The sequence below is a fragment of the Ovis canadensis genome, chromosome 8, assembly GCF_042477335.2.
Source record: "Ovis canadensis isolate MfBH-ARS-UI-01 breed Bighorn chromosome 8, ARS-UI_OviCan_v2, whole genome shotgun sequence".
In the NCBI taxonomy this organism is placed as follows: Eukaryota; Metazoa; Chordata; class Mammalia; order Artiodactyla; family Bovidae; genus Ovis; species Ovis canadensis.
In genome coordinates this window covers 30,251,246-30,263,612 of record NC_091252.1, presented here as the reverse complement: position 1 = coordinate 30,263,612, position 12,367 = coordinate 30,251,246, and the positions used below count along the sequence as shown (strand labels likewise).

The 12,367-nt window shown below is 39.6% G+C and overlaps 1 long non-coding RNA gene across 1 annotated transcript in view; it reads right to left on the bottom strand.

Moving 5' to 3' along the window:
• Positions 1-446: 446 nt before the first annotated feature.
• The window catches only part of LOC138445267 (uncharacterized), a 39,594-nt gene continuing 27,673 nt past the window's right edge, over positions 447-12,367 (bottom strand). Inside the window, exons 2-3 of the long non-coding RNA XR_011258786.1 lie at positions 11,421-11,505; positions 447-1,536 (exon numbers count right to left, since the gene is read on the bottom strand). This is a non-coding gene — a long non-coding RNA (uncharacterized lncRNA). The remainder of the gene's footprint in view (positions 1,537-11,420; positions 11,506-12,367) is intronic.

Genomic DNA, 12,367 nt, shown 5'->3' with positions numbered 1-12,367 from the left:
TAATGTGTTGATATTGAATCGTTTCTTTTAACATATCACGCTGTCCCAAACTTGGCACACATTTCTGAATGTGTCTTGAAAAAAATGGGGATCACCTGATATTCGGACATATCTAGACTAATACATTAAAATTAATTCATTTAAATTGGTCTACTTTTTACTCTACTTTGAACCATAGACAAGATATTTCTAAACGTACATAATATTTTATAGTGTTATTTAGAGGGAATCTATTTTGACATACTCCCTAAAACTGAATTCAGAAGGAATAACTTCTTATAGACTTTTGTTACAACTCAATAAAACATAAAAGTTTTTAAAAACCTAGAATAACCAATTTGTACTTTTATTACACTTACTGAGACCTTTTAAAAAATGTTTTCTGCACCCTGAATTGCCAATTACTGAACTGCAAAACTGCAAATGAAAGCACAGAAGAGCCACTCGAACATCAAATAGATTCATTATCATAAGTGCTCATAGAGAATCTGAGATGAATTAACAATGAACAGAGCATCCAAAATTAAATTCACACTCCTCATACATATATTATGGATGATGACAAAATAAATTATAAAAGATATATATGATATACATAAATTTATATGGCATTTTCCTAATTGGGCTATTCCATGTCTTTACATAATTAGGTACTTATTTTTTTCATTACAGAATAACCTCCTAATGAAGTTACAGAGCCTTAGTAGAATTGGGCAAGTTATTTATACTGTGAAAACCACTGAAAGATAACTGTTCTCAACTGACACCAGAAGATAGTGATAGGATTTATTTTCAGAATCTTAAAAAGATGTACAATTTCAGCAGGACGCACCTATAGTGACACTAAGGAGGTCGCAGATGGACTGGGAGCATCTGACTAGTGTTGGAGAGAACAGAGCCAAAGGCATTATCCAGAGAATTCTGCACGGCGGTTGCCTGAAGGCTGCTGCCTTCTTTGCTCACCCTGGCACGTCAGTCTGGTTCTGGCCCAGGCCCAAGAGCTCAGTTTCAGATCACAGCGGGCTTAGGAGCACAGTGCACACTGGAACATCTAATCCCACCCGGCTTGCCCTAAAACGGCCCCTGAATTCACCCGCCCGCGGAGCCTGCTGCCTGAAGCTGCTTCTAGGAGATCGAAGCATAGGAGACCAACACCACTTTTGCTCTGGGTTTGAGTTTGGGTTTTACCACATCATTTTTTTTTTTTTTTTAAGGAATTTTCATCCTCATACCATCTCTTTGGACAGACGGCTTAAGATTTTTTAGAGGAAATGAGTCTTAAGAGGAGTGTGTACATCCCCGTGTGTTGAGGGCAGAGGTGGTTATCACCCTGTAAGTACCTGCCTGATACAGAAGCAGGTGCCAGACGGTGTCGCTTTCCTGTTACCCTTTCATCCAGGGGTTCTGATGAATTTCCTTAGAATGTTTGGTTCGTATGGGTGTTCGCCAGCTAAACAGGTAAACTTTGCTAGAGTTTCCAGACGGCTTTCTCCTGAGGTGGCTGCCGGCTCCGGGAGAAGGTCCGCTGAGGGAGACCTGCAGAGAGAGCCACAGTGAAGCTCATGCCTTGATCCCTTTTCACAAACTGGCAGAAGGCCAGACCCAGAGTATTGCTCTGGGGAGTCGCTGGGAGAACTGGCAGATTTCCAGGTGAGGGGCAGCCGGTCATGTACAAAATGATGGTTTTTATGGACTCCCAGTAACCCATACTGCCACTTACCTGAATCCTGTGGTTTCTGGGAGAAAAAAAGGACCAGATTATTCTCATATTGGAATAAAACCAAAACAAACACTGGATTTAGGTTGGTGGAATCTATATTGGTCGTTTCAAAAATACTTCAGTATTTAGTTCAGTATGATCTTGTGTCCATAACACACTATTCCTGAGTCTTGAGATGTTTGTTGCTGCTCAAGCTGCCAATAAGGGTCCCTCCGTCTACCATGTCCTGGGGGCTTTGTCATGTTGCCTATGACTGCCTCATTAACGCCCACCCCTCTTCTGGTTTTCTTAAATATAAGAATGTCACTTGATGTGAGAGATCAAAATGTTCAAAGAAAAAAATGAGTGAAATATGAGACCTGAGAAAACTATGACTACCATAGAATGTCACTGTAAAAAGTGTTCTTATAGTTTAAGATTTATACAAACAGAACTGATACTTATGAATGTATCCTATTAATGCATGCCAGAGTAGACTGTAATCTATACCCATGGCACTTTTTTCCTGTGCCTTGAAAAAAAAACAATGAAAACCAAGGTTTCCTGAGATATAGTTTATAAATGCATTTTATTAAGACATTGTTTTTCTTTTTAAATTAAATTTTTATAAATTATGAAATTTTCATTTACTCTTACTCCAGCTAACTGAATGTTTACTCAGGATCATTACAGGTTACTTTAGTTAGAATACTTAGGGCTAATGCATTCATGGACTGAAAATTGGGTGCAGAAATTGCTTAAGATCTTCTCTTTGTCTTATTTTTAAAATAAAATTTTAAAAATCAGAAAAAAGTAATACCAAACATAGATATCTTAAATCTCTAACAATGTAAATACAATATGATTATATTATCTAACTGGTAACAATTTTTGTTGCGCTTAAAAATATATCTAGTTTTATAAAAGAAATAGTTCCTATAGGATATTTAGAAACTAAAGGAAAAGAAAATATTTATAAATGGGGAAAGAAACTGGAATCTATCTATAATGATTGAGTTAAAGAACAGTGCTAAAACTACCTCACAGGCCAGTCATATTGTATCATGAAACAGCTTGTTAACTTTCAGAAGTGATGGGGCTGCAGCCTAGAAATGCACAATGCAAGGTGCTAGTACCAGAGATGCGCGTTCAGACACACACAGCTCTGATGCCTGCTGGATGTGGACCTTTCAGGCTCAGTTTCCTCATTTGTCAGCAGGGATCACTGCAATACTATCTCATAAAGCTGTCATGAGGAGTAAATAGGATCATGTTTGATAAAGTGTTTCACAGTTGTAGGTAAGCTAATCTCTTTATGAGGGACAAGGAGCAAGCAATCCAAAAGAGAAACTAGAATAATAATGAAAGGTAGTATTTAGTGCTGAGCACTGTGCCAAGAATTTTACCTGAATCACAGCATTTAATTTTCATAGCAACATAGAGAATTGGAGCTTCCCAGGTAACACAGTGGTAGAGAACCCATCTGCCAATGCAGGAGATACAGGAGACCTGTGTTCGATCCCTGGGTCAGGAAGATCCCCTGGAGAAGGGCATGGCAACCGACTCCAGTATTGTTGCCTGGAGAATCCCAGGGACAGAGGAGCCTAGCGGGCTTCACACAGTATATGGAGTCGAAAAGAGTCTGACACGACTTAATGACTAGAGAATTGTAGGAATGATTTTATCTCCATTTTCTATCAGTAAACCAAGGCATGGAGAGGTCCAAGGACACATGGGTAGCGAGAAACAGACTAGGAATTTAAGGCCAGATCTACCTGATTCTAGAACCTGAGTACTTTCATATTAGCTATGTCATAGGAAAGAGTTTAACTTCATTACTAATCAAAGATTTAACAATTAAAAGATATGGAAATGGAAATGCAAAGGGATGATAAACATCCAATTCTGGCTGTCTCTGCAGAGCGTTGGCATAGAATTGGGAAGGAGGTATGCAAAGACTTCATCTATGTATATATTTTTATAGAACTAGTAAAAATATGGAAATGTATTAAGATTTGTTAAACCAGGGCATTCATTGAATTAATATTTTTCTCCTAACTTTTCTGTATATTTGAAGTCATAGTAAATAATTAAAACAGTGAACCAATGTCATCCTTTTTTGTTTATATGAAGACTAGGTAATTAAGAACTAATTCTCATAAAAATTTGGAGAAACTGGTATTCTCATTTGCTTCTGCTGATATAAATTGGGCCCTCTTTCAGAAACCAATTTGGCAATATGTTTCTAAAACCATAAAAATAATCATACTCTTTGTTTCAGTAATCTTCCTTCTGGAATACTATCCCAAGAAAAAAATATCAAACTACGCATGCACACACACAAAAAAACGCACACACTGAAAAATCTACGTACATAACTATGTCAACTGCTGAATCATAATTGTTTAGTCATTAAGTCGCACCTAACCCTTTTGCAACCGCATGGTTGCAAGCCAGGCTTCTCTGACCACTGGATTTCCCAGGCAAGAATACTGGAGTGGGTTGCCATTTCCTCCTCCAGGGGATCTTTCTGATCCAGAGATTGAGCCTGCATCCCCTACATTGGCAGGCAGATTCTGTACCACTGAGCCACCAGGGAAGCCTAGTATAATAGTGGACTATAATTAACAATCTAAAATTTTAACAATAGTCAATATTATACAGGCTTTAAAGGAATATTTATGAAGGCTATAGCAATTAACAAAATGGTGGTGATGTAACATTAGTTGCAAAAATTCAAAATGTGAAATTACATTGCCACTGGAATTAAATTAGTGAAAGAGTAAGTATAGAAAAAAGTTTAGGAAAAACACCATAAAATGATAAGTATAGAACTAGTGTTAAGATAATGAGATTATGAACAGTTTTCTTTCCTCTCTTCCTAATTTTTTATACTATTGATCTCTGACATATTGTTTTCGTAATGTTAAATTGTTACAGGATACAAACCTAGCTTTGGAAATAGTGATATACATTTGAAAATAAACTAAAATTCAAGGGAGAGGGACTTTCCTGATGGTGGTTAAGACTTTGCCTTCCAATGCAGGGGGCACTGGTTTGATCCCTGGTCAGGGAGCTAAGATCCCAGGTACCTCATGGCCAAAAAACCAAAAATGGAAAACGGAAGCAATATTGTAACATATTCAAGGAAGACTTTAGAGGAAAAAAAAAAAAAAGGCCCAGGTCGAAAAGATCTTTAAAAAAAATTCAAGGGAGAGAATGAGGAGTTCTAAGGAAAGTTGTAGACCATCCACAGTCAATGCAGGAGTTCAGAAGAAGGGGTGTTCATCAGGCTGAGGTCTTCAGGAGGGCTTCCTGCAGGAGTGCCTGTCAGTGAGCTTCAATAATGGGTCAAGGAGGGTGAGAACTGGGAACTAGAAAAGGGCCTAGGGAAGAGGGCATACAAGCTTCGAAAGCAGAAAGATGTGAGCTCATGGCAGCACTTCGTGTCATGGAATATTTTATTTTCCGTTTTTATCTGCACATTTTTTTGGAAAATGTGGTGACTTTTAAAGTTGTTATGGTTGAATTAATTCCACAAAACAACTGGTTGTAGAATCATAGCAACATAATTATGAGTTGTGCTTCTGACTCCAAATCTTTCATCTAAAAATAATCGCAATGACTACATCTTAGGAAAACAAAGCCATTACCTATTCTTGTGCTCCAGCTATCTTGGTAGTCACTTACTGGAAAATGGATCATAGATAAAATAGCTCCATGTTTTTAGAACCCTGCTTGTCACTCTTAACTGAGCTGATTACTGAAATAATTTTTAAACTTTCCATCTATAAGCTTTCTCTTACATGAGCATGACGTAGGAAAAATCTTTTCAGTGACACAAGCCTGCCTGTGTTTTCCTGACCCTCCTGAAGCCTCAGGGAGTGTATTTTTTTTTTGTGCAGAAAGACAGAGGCCAGGGATAGAAATGTGCAGAGTAGGAAGAGGTATGCTAGGTAAGAGGAAAGAACCTGTATGCTCCACCGCCCTCAACACATACCAGCTGCTCTTTGCCCAGCTTCTTCGGGTTAGATAAATAATCACTGAATAATATATGGGTTAACAGGGTAAATGGATGATAGTTATTATTTATGGAATAATTACTTTGCGCTAGGAGTTTACATCCATTAACACTAATTGTCATGAGAATCCTAGTGAGTGTGTAGCACAAATGCCAGGATACTTAGCTTCTTTAACTGACTCCAGGGGTTTTCTGTTTATTTTTCATTTTTTAAATCCTTTAAAATCAGTGTGGGCTTCCCTGGTGGCTCAGCAGTAAAGAATCTGTCTGGAATGCAGGAAACACAGGTTCAATACATGGGTTGAAAAGATCCCCTGGAGAAGGAAATGGCAACCCACTCCAGTATTTTTGCCTGAAAAATCCTATGGACAGAAGAGCCTGGCCGGCTATAATCCATGGTGTTGCAAAAAGAGTTGGACATGATTTAGTGACTAAAGAACAATGACTAAGATCAATGTAAAATAAACATGCTTGATTGCCGTCTCGCACTGGTGAGATAACTGCTGGTTTTCCCCACTTATCCGGGTTTCTTTACCTCGCATCCTATTTTCCTACCTGGGCCAAAATATCTTCATCTCTCCTCTATATACCTCTTGTGTTTCTGTTCCCTTCTACTGTACTGCTTTATCCAGCACTACAAACGTTGTTGTTCAGTCACTAAGTCATGTCCAACTTTTTTGCAGCTCCACGGACTGCAGTGTGCCAAGCTTCCCTGTCCTTCACTATCTCCCAGAGCTTGCTCAAATTCATGTCCATTGAGTCGGTGATGCTGTCCAACCATCTTATCTTCTGTCACCCCCTTCTCCTTCTACTACAAACACATCACCCTAATTTCTTCACTTCCCTAGTATCACTCACATATGATTACTTATATAACACATATCTATTTATATTCTGGTGAAAAGGTAGGGGATGGTTCACTGTGGTGCCAAGTAACAATTCAACACTCTTGCTGCCCAAAGAGCCCAGATTTGGGGCTATTCTGCTGGACTTCTGTTCTTCTTGGGGTTGCTGTTTTCATCTCAAGCTCTGGAATGCTCAAAAGCCTTACTTTATCAGACAAAGTGATTTAGTTCTCTGTCTGGGGCTTCCTCTTTCATATCCAAAGCAGGATCATCAAGGTGTTTTCCTAAACTTAGAGTCTTAGGAATCTGAAGGCTGTTGTCTGCTGCAGTTTTAAATAGCATTTCCCCACCACCACTGTTATTATCCACATTTTACACAAGATGAAACAAGTTCAGTGAAATTAAATGATTAAACAAGAAAAAGGGCCAGAGTATGAATTAAAATCCTGGCTTGCCTAACTTAAAGCTTATACTCCTTCCACTAAACCAGGATGAATACATGAAAGTACCCACTGAATGTTTACGACGTGCCTGGCTCTATTGCAAGGGCTTTGGGGTCATCAGCTCATTAAATCCTCACATCAGCTAATAACCATTTCACAGATATAGAGACAGTAAGAAACTTGCCCCAAGTCACATAGCAAGCAAAGGCTAGGCTTCGAACCCATAGTTTCTGTGGTTCCTTCCTCAGCTGCCGGCTCGACTGGCCTCATCCTCTAGCTCCCAGCGGATCTTTCAGTGGCTGGAAACTGGGAAAGATACTGACTGGGGTGCATCATTGTGGTTTAGAAATGCATGTTTTCTGAAGCTGTGACAATGCAGGGGCATTATCAGGGTCTGAAGGTACAAACTAGATTTGTTCAGCAATAAACTGAGTTATAAATTTTGCAACTGCTGCTTTTCAAAATAATAATGCCATTCAGTCTTTTCTTGCTTAATGAGTTGCTACAAATTCACTTAATTTATTTAGTCAGTCATTCAAGATGTATCAAGTTTCCTTTGTAGCTCAGGTCCTGTTAGGTGCTGAGCAAACAAAAACAGGTCCTGCAGTAGTCCGGGATCTCACGGGGAGCTTGCCGTCTAGAGAACGCTGTAATATGACCCATTCATCAGAGTTACACATTTGATGATATTTGAATCTGCAGAGATTCGTATTTCAGATCAATGTATTAAAAAATGTCTAAGAACTACTCCTTCGAGGAAAGAGAAATGAGTCTATCTCCAGTGGCAAACCCTCCAACGTAGGAAATGCACAAGGCAGCGCCTAGGTGACCACCTGGTTCAGGTGTGTTCAAACATACTGAAAAGTTTGACAGCTTCCTAAAGTCTAGATGCGTATTCTGAATATTAGGAGGACAGTCATGTCAGGAGTATGGAGATCTATACGGAGACATAAAAAGACAAGTTAAAGGGTAAGGTTATAATGAGTGTTTCTGCCCATACTGACCTATGGAGAATGGTGCTGAGGTGCTAGATTTCCCTGCCCAATTCTTTAGAGAAAAAAAATTATTAGCATGAAGAAGGGCATTAAACTAGGTCACCACTGCTTGATAAAACTATTCCTCAAGAATAGAGAGCATGTGGGAAATTTCCTGGCTGTCCAGCAGTTAGGATGTGGTGCTTTCACTGTTGAGGGCCCAGGGTTCAGTCCCTGGTCAGGAAACTAAGATCCCACAAGCCACGCAGCACAGTCCAAAAAAAAAAAAAGAAGAAGAAGAAGAAGAACTTGCTTTATTTCATGCTCAATGGTCTGATATAAGGTTTGATTTCCTGAGCGGGCATGACCATCAGAGCTAGATGTCCCGTGGAGATGACCACTAGCAATTTTTGGGAAAAGAACATTTTCTCTCGCTTTAAATGAGAAAATGGATACCTTTGTTTAGAGCTGGATCTTAAATATGAACTGAGTCAGTGGTTTTCAAGGTGTACTCCTAGGGCCTCAATGGCAAACAGTAGAAGTTTTAAACTGCATGTGAAAATTGTATGTTGTTTTGTATCTGGTTTATCCATTGGAGTTTTGCAATTAGATTTCATTTAGGGAAATAGAAGAGCCCCATTGTAAAAAGTGAATACCTCTGAGATTTCGGTCCATTCTTCTAGTCTTGGGGAGGGCACAACAACCCACTCCAGTATTCTTGCCTGGAGAATCCCATGGACAGAGGAGCCTGGCAGGCTACAGTCCATAGGGTCGCGAAGAGTTGGAGACAACTGAAACGACTTAGCATACACACACACAAGGAACTGAGGCCCAGAAAGATTAAATGATTTGTTGAAATGGCCAAGGTAAATCTTAAAACTAAGTCATCACTCCCAGCGCAGTTCACTGTGTGGACCTTCTACTTCCTGTCCACAGGCCACTGTGGGTCTCGGAAGTATGGCAGTCACCCAGGCCAGTGTAACTCTGGGTGAATTACACAGTCCTAGTACTGCAACAGCTAAGAATTAGGTTCTAAATGGGAAGATTGTACTAAGATACTGACTGGCCAGCTACCATTTACTGTTTGTGCAATGAGGTGCTATATAATCTGGTTTAAACCTCACAGTATCTGTTGAGTTGGGCAGAGCAAGTATATTCCTAGCCCCTATCCTTAATTTTGCAAAAGGTAAAAGATGTATCAATGTTTCAAAGACACTGACTTCCTCAAGGAAACATACAAATAGGTTAAAAAAAAAACAAAAAAGTATCCTAAACTCCAGTCATCTTTTAGAAAGACAAGGCTCAGTTCATGTTGTTATGTCCTGATTAATCCAGCCAGTAAGAATATGCAGCGCCTGTGCAAACAGGAGACCAATGATGTCATTAAATAGGACAGCTTCCAATACTGACAGGCATAAAAATGGAGGACAAGGTTTAGATGCCAGACGATGGGTCCTGGACATCTGCTGATTTTTATAATTATTACAGGAAGACACGCATACTTCATGAAGTATGCTTATCTGTACCCTGAATAAGGTGGCTTGTGTTGATATGTATACCTATTCTTCAAATGGCTATAAATGCTGTGTTGTTCTATAAAGCACAATTTTAATTAAAAGCATCAGTGAATTCATAACTATGTGCTTTGTCCTAATGTATTATCAATCAAATTCTACTAAAACTATAATTACTGTTATGTGGGACTCTATGAAATTTTTTCATGTTAAAAATGAGATCATATTTGAAAACTTGGGGACCGTCTGTTCAAGGGTAAAATAAAGGGAACAGAATAATAATAGGGTAGAAAATAATTATTTGAAACATATTTTGTACCTTTTCCTGTGTTTCTTTTTTAATGTTGTATTGCTAAATTATTACTCTGTTTTTCATCTTGAACGGTGGCTTCTTATCTGGCTTTGTTTCTTATGTGTGGTCAGATCACTGATTCGCAGAAAAACTACCCTCTAGCCTAGCCCTACATTCCTCCAAGATAATATCATCTACAGGGGTCAAGTTTCCTGCCAGCAGAGTCCATTCGCACGAAGTAAACAAACTAGAAGTATAACCATGAAATGTTAAAGAAACTGTCAAACTTGGGCAGGACATTAATAACAAATACTATCTTAACTATTAAGTCTCTCTTAAAAAAAAAAAGTAATCTGTAGTCACCCTGACCTACAGAATTGGAGCAGTAAACAGAAGACAGAAAGGGCTGTAAGCAGTAGCATCTAGGAACACTGAGGTAATGGATAGGCTGAGGACTCCGGAGGAACAGCTGTTCCCTTCTCTCAAAACAAACCCGACTCCAGGGCACTGCAGTTAGCTTACCAGCTCAGATCTGCTTTTGAGGAGTAAGCCAAGCCCATTAGCCACTGGTGATTTACCTTAGGGAGGACATTAGGGAAACTTAAAAAGCAAAAGTCAGCTTGCATAGGCCCTGTTTTACAGCTTCCCTCCATCTCTGGCAATTTTCCACTGGGTCTACCTCCCCGCCCCCAGCCCTTCCTTAGATTTGATTCTTTGTCAGATAATACATGGAGACAATGGAAAGCCACTGGGAAAGAAACTAAACATTTCCTTCTGGAAACATTACCTATTTTTAAATAACAACTCCGAGTCTCTAAATATTTTCTTTAGAAAAACTCTACGAAAAAACAATTTTTTTTTTTTAAGTCAGAATCTAGAACATAAAGTCTCTCTTCAGTATACTACCCAAATTCTTCAAATCTGTAGCCAATCTAGGTTTTTACCTCTGGAGATCGACTCATTTAGGTCCTTAATCCTGGGTTTATCTCATGAACTAAACTCATGTAATTCCACGCAGAGTTGGGATCTGGAGGAAAGTCTGTAGTACAGCATTTAGCCTCATGGAGCAGAGCTTTGAGCTGACTTATAAGCAATTCCCCATAGTCTCTCTGGGCCCCAGATAACTCATATATACAATAAAAGGATCATATTAGAAAACCTTTAAGTTTCCTTACTAATACAAAGTTGTGAAATGGGAAGTGAAATGGGAAGGCGTATAGCAAACAGAATTATGGTTATGGTAACTGGATTGTGCCGCAGTGGTAAAGAATCTCCCTGTCAATGCAGGAGACGCAGGTTTGATCCCTGGGTCAGGAAGATCTCCTGGAGTAGAAAATGGCACCCTGCTTCAGTATTCTTGCCTGGAAAATCCCATGGACAGAGGAGACTGGTGGGCTACAATCCCCAGAGCTGCAAAGACTGAGCAACTGAGCATACAATTGGATTGTATTCAATTCTTCATTCCCTCCCCGATGTGGAATTACACACCATTTGTCAAGTGGCTTTGCAGTACCTCCCACCAGAGTAGGCAGCTTTTGTTTCCCCACTGACTTCATACTAGGTTTGACCACGTGACTTGCTTTGGGCAACTGAAGTTAGCAGATGTGACGCAAGCAGCGGCTTTAAACACACCTGTCTTTGGCTTTAGCACTTCTTTCCTTCTGGGATCTCCTGTAAAGCCAGACTCAGGAATGAAGAAATGTGGAGCTGACCGATCCTGGAACAAGAAAAACAAGCGTCTGTTGTTCTAAGCCTCTAAGTTTGTGGTTGGTTATTATGTGGCACTATTTCAGCAGAAATCTGACTAATACCATAGACCTCTTGCTCTTTTACTTTTTTTGGTCATTTTATCCAGTGATATGCCCACTGATCTGAAAACTTATTCAAGGCTCTTGAGTGGTATTAGCGGCATCTAGGCATTTCCACTTGACCGTGGAAATGTTATTAGGACAAGCAGCAGGGCTATTGTCCGTGCTAAAGACACTGCATGACTTAAATCAATCTACTGAACAGAAGCACAATCTGATCTCTAACTGTAGTTTATTGCTGTAAAACACGAAAAAATAGATCAGTCACCAAAGTCGGGGGCCAGTGGTTAGGGAAGGACAAGTATAGGAAACAACAGCAAAAACCACAAAATAATCATTCAGGATAAGGGGAATAGGAAACTGAACTCATTGGGGTCAGTAGATAGATGCCAAGAATAATCAGTAATGAGCAGAGTCAAATCAGAGGCTGAAAGAAATTTTCTGTGCAAGACGCGGATCTAAATTTATGTGTTTTAAAATGGAGGAAAAATGAATTGGCACTTGCTATAAACTTTAGGGGCTCTCTGTTAAAGTGCTCTGCAACTAGAGACCAATATGAGATATAGGGCAACCAGGGATGGACAAATATCAATCCTACTATATCTATATGGCTTCCCAGGTGGTGCTAGTGGTAAAGAACCCACCTGCCATTGCAGTAGACATAAGACAGGCGGGTTCAATCCCTGGGTTGGGAAGAGCTCCTGAGAAGAGCATGGCAACCCACTCCAGGAATCTTGCCTGGAGAATCCCATGGACAGAGAAGCCTGGTGG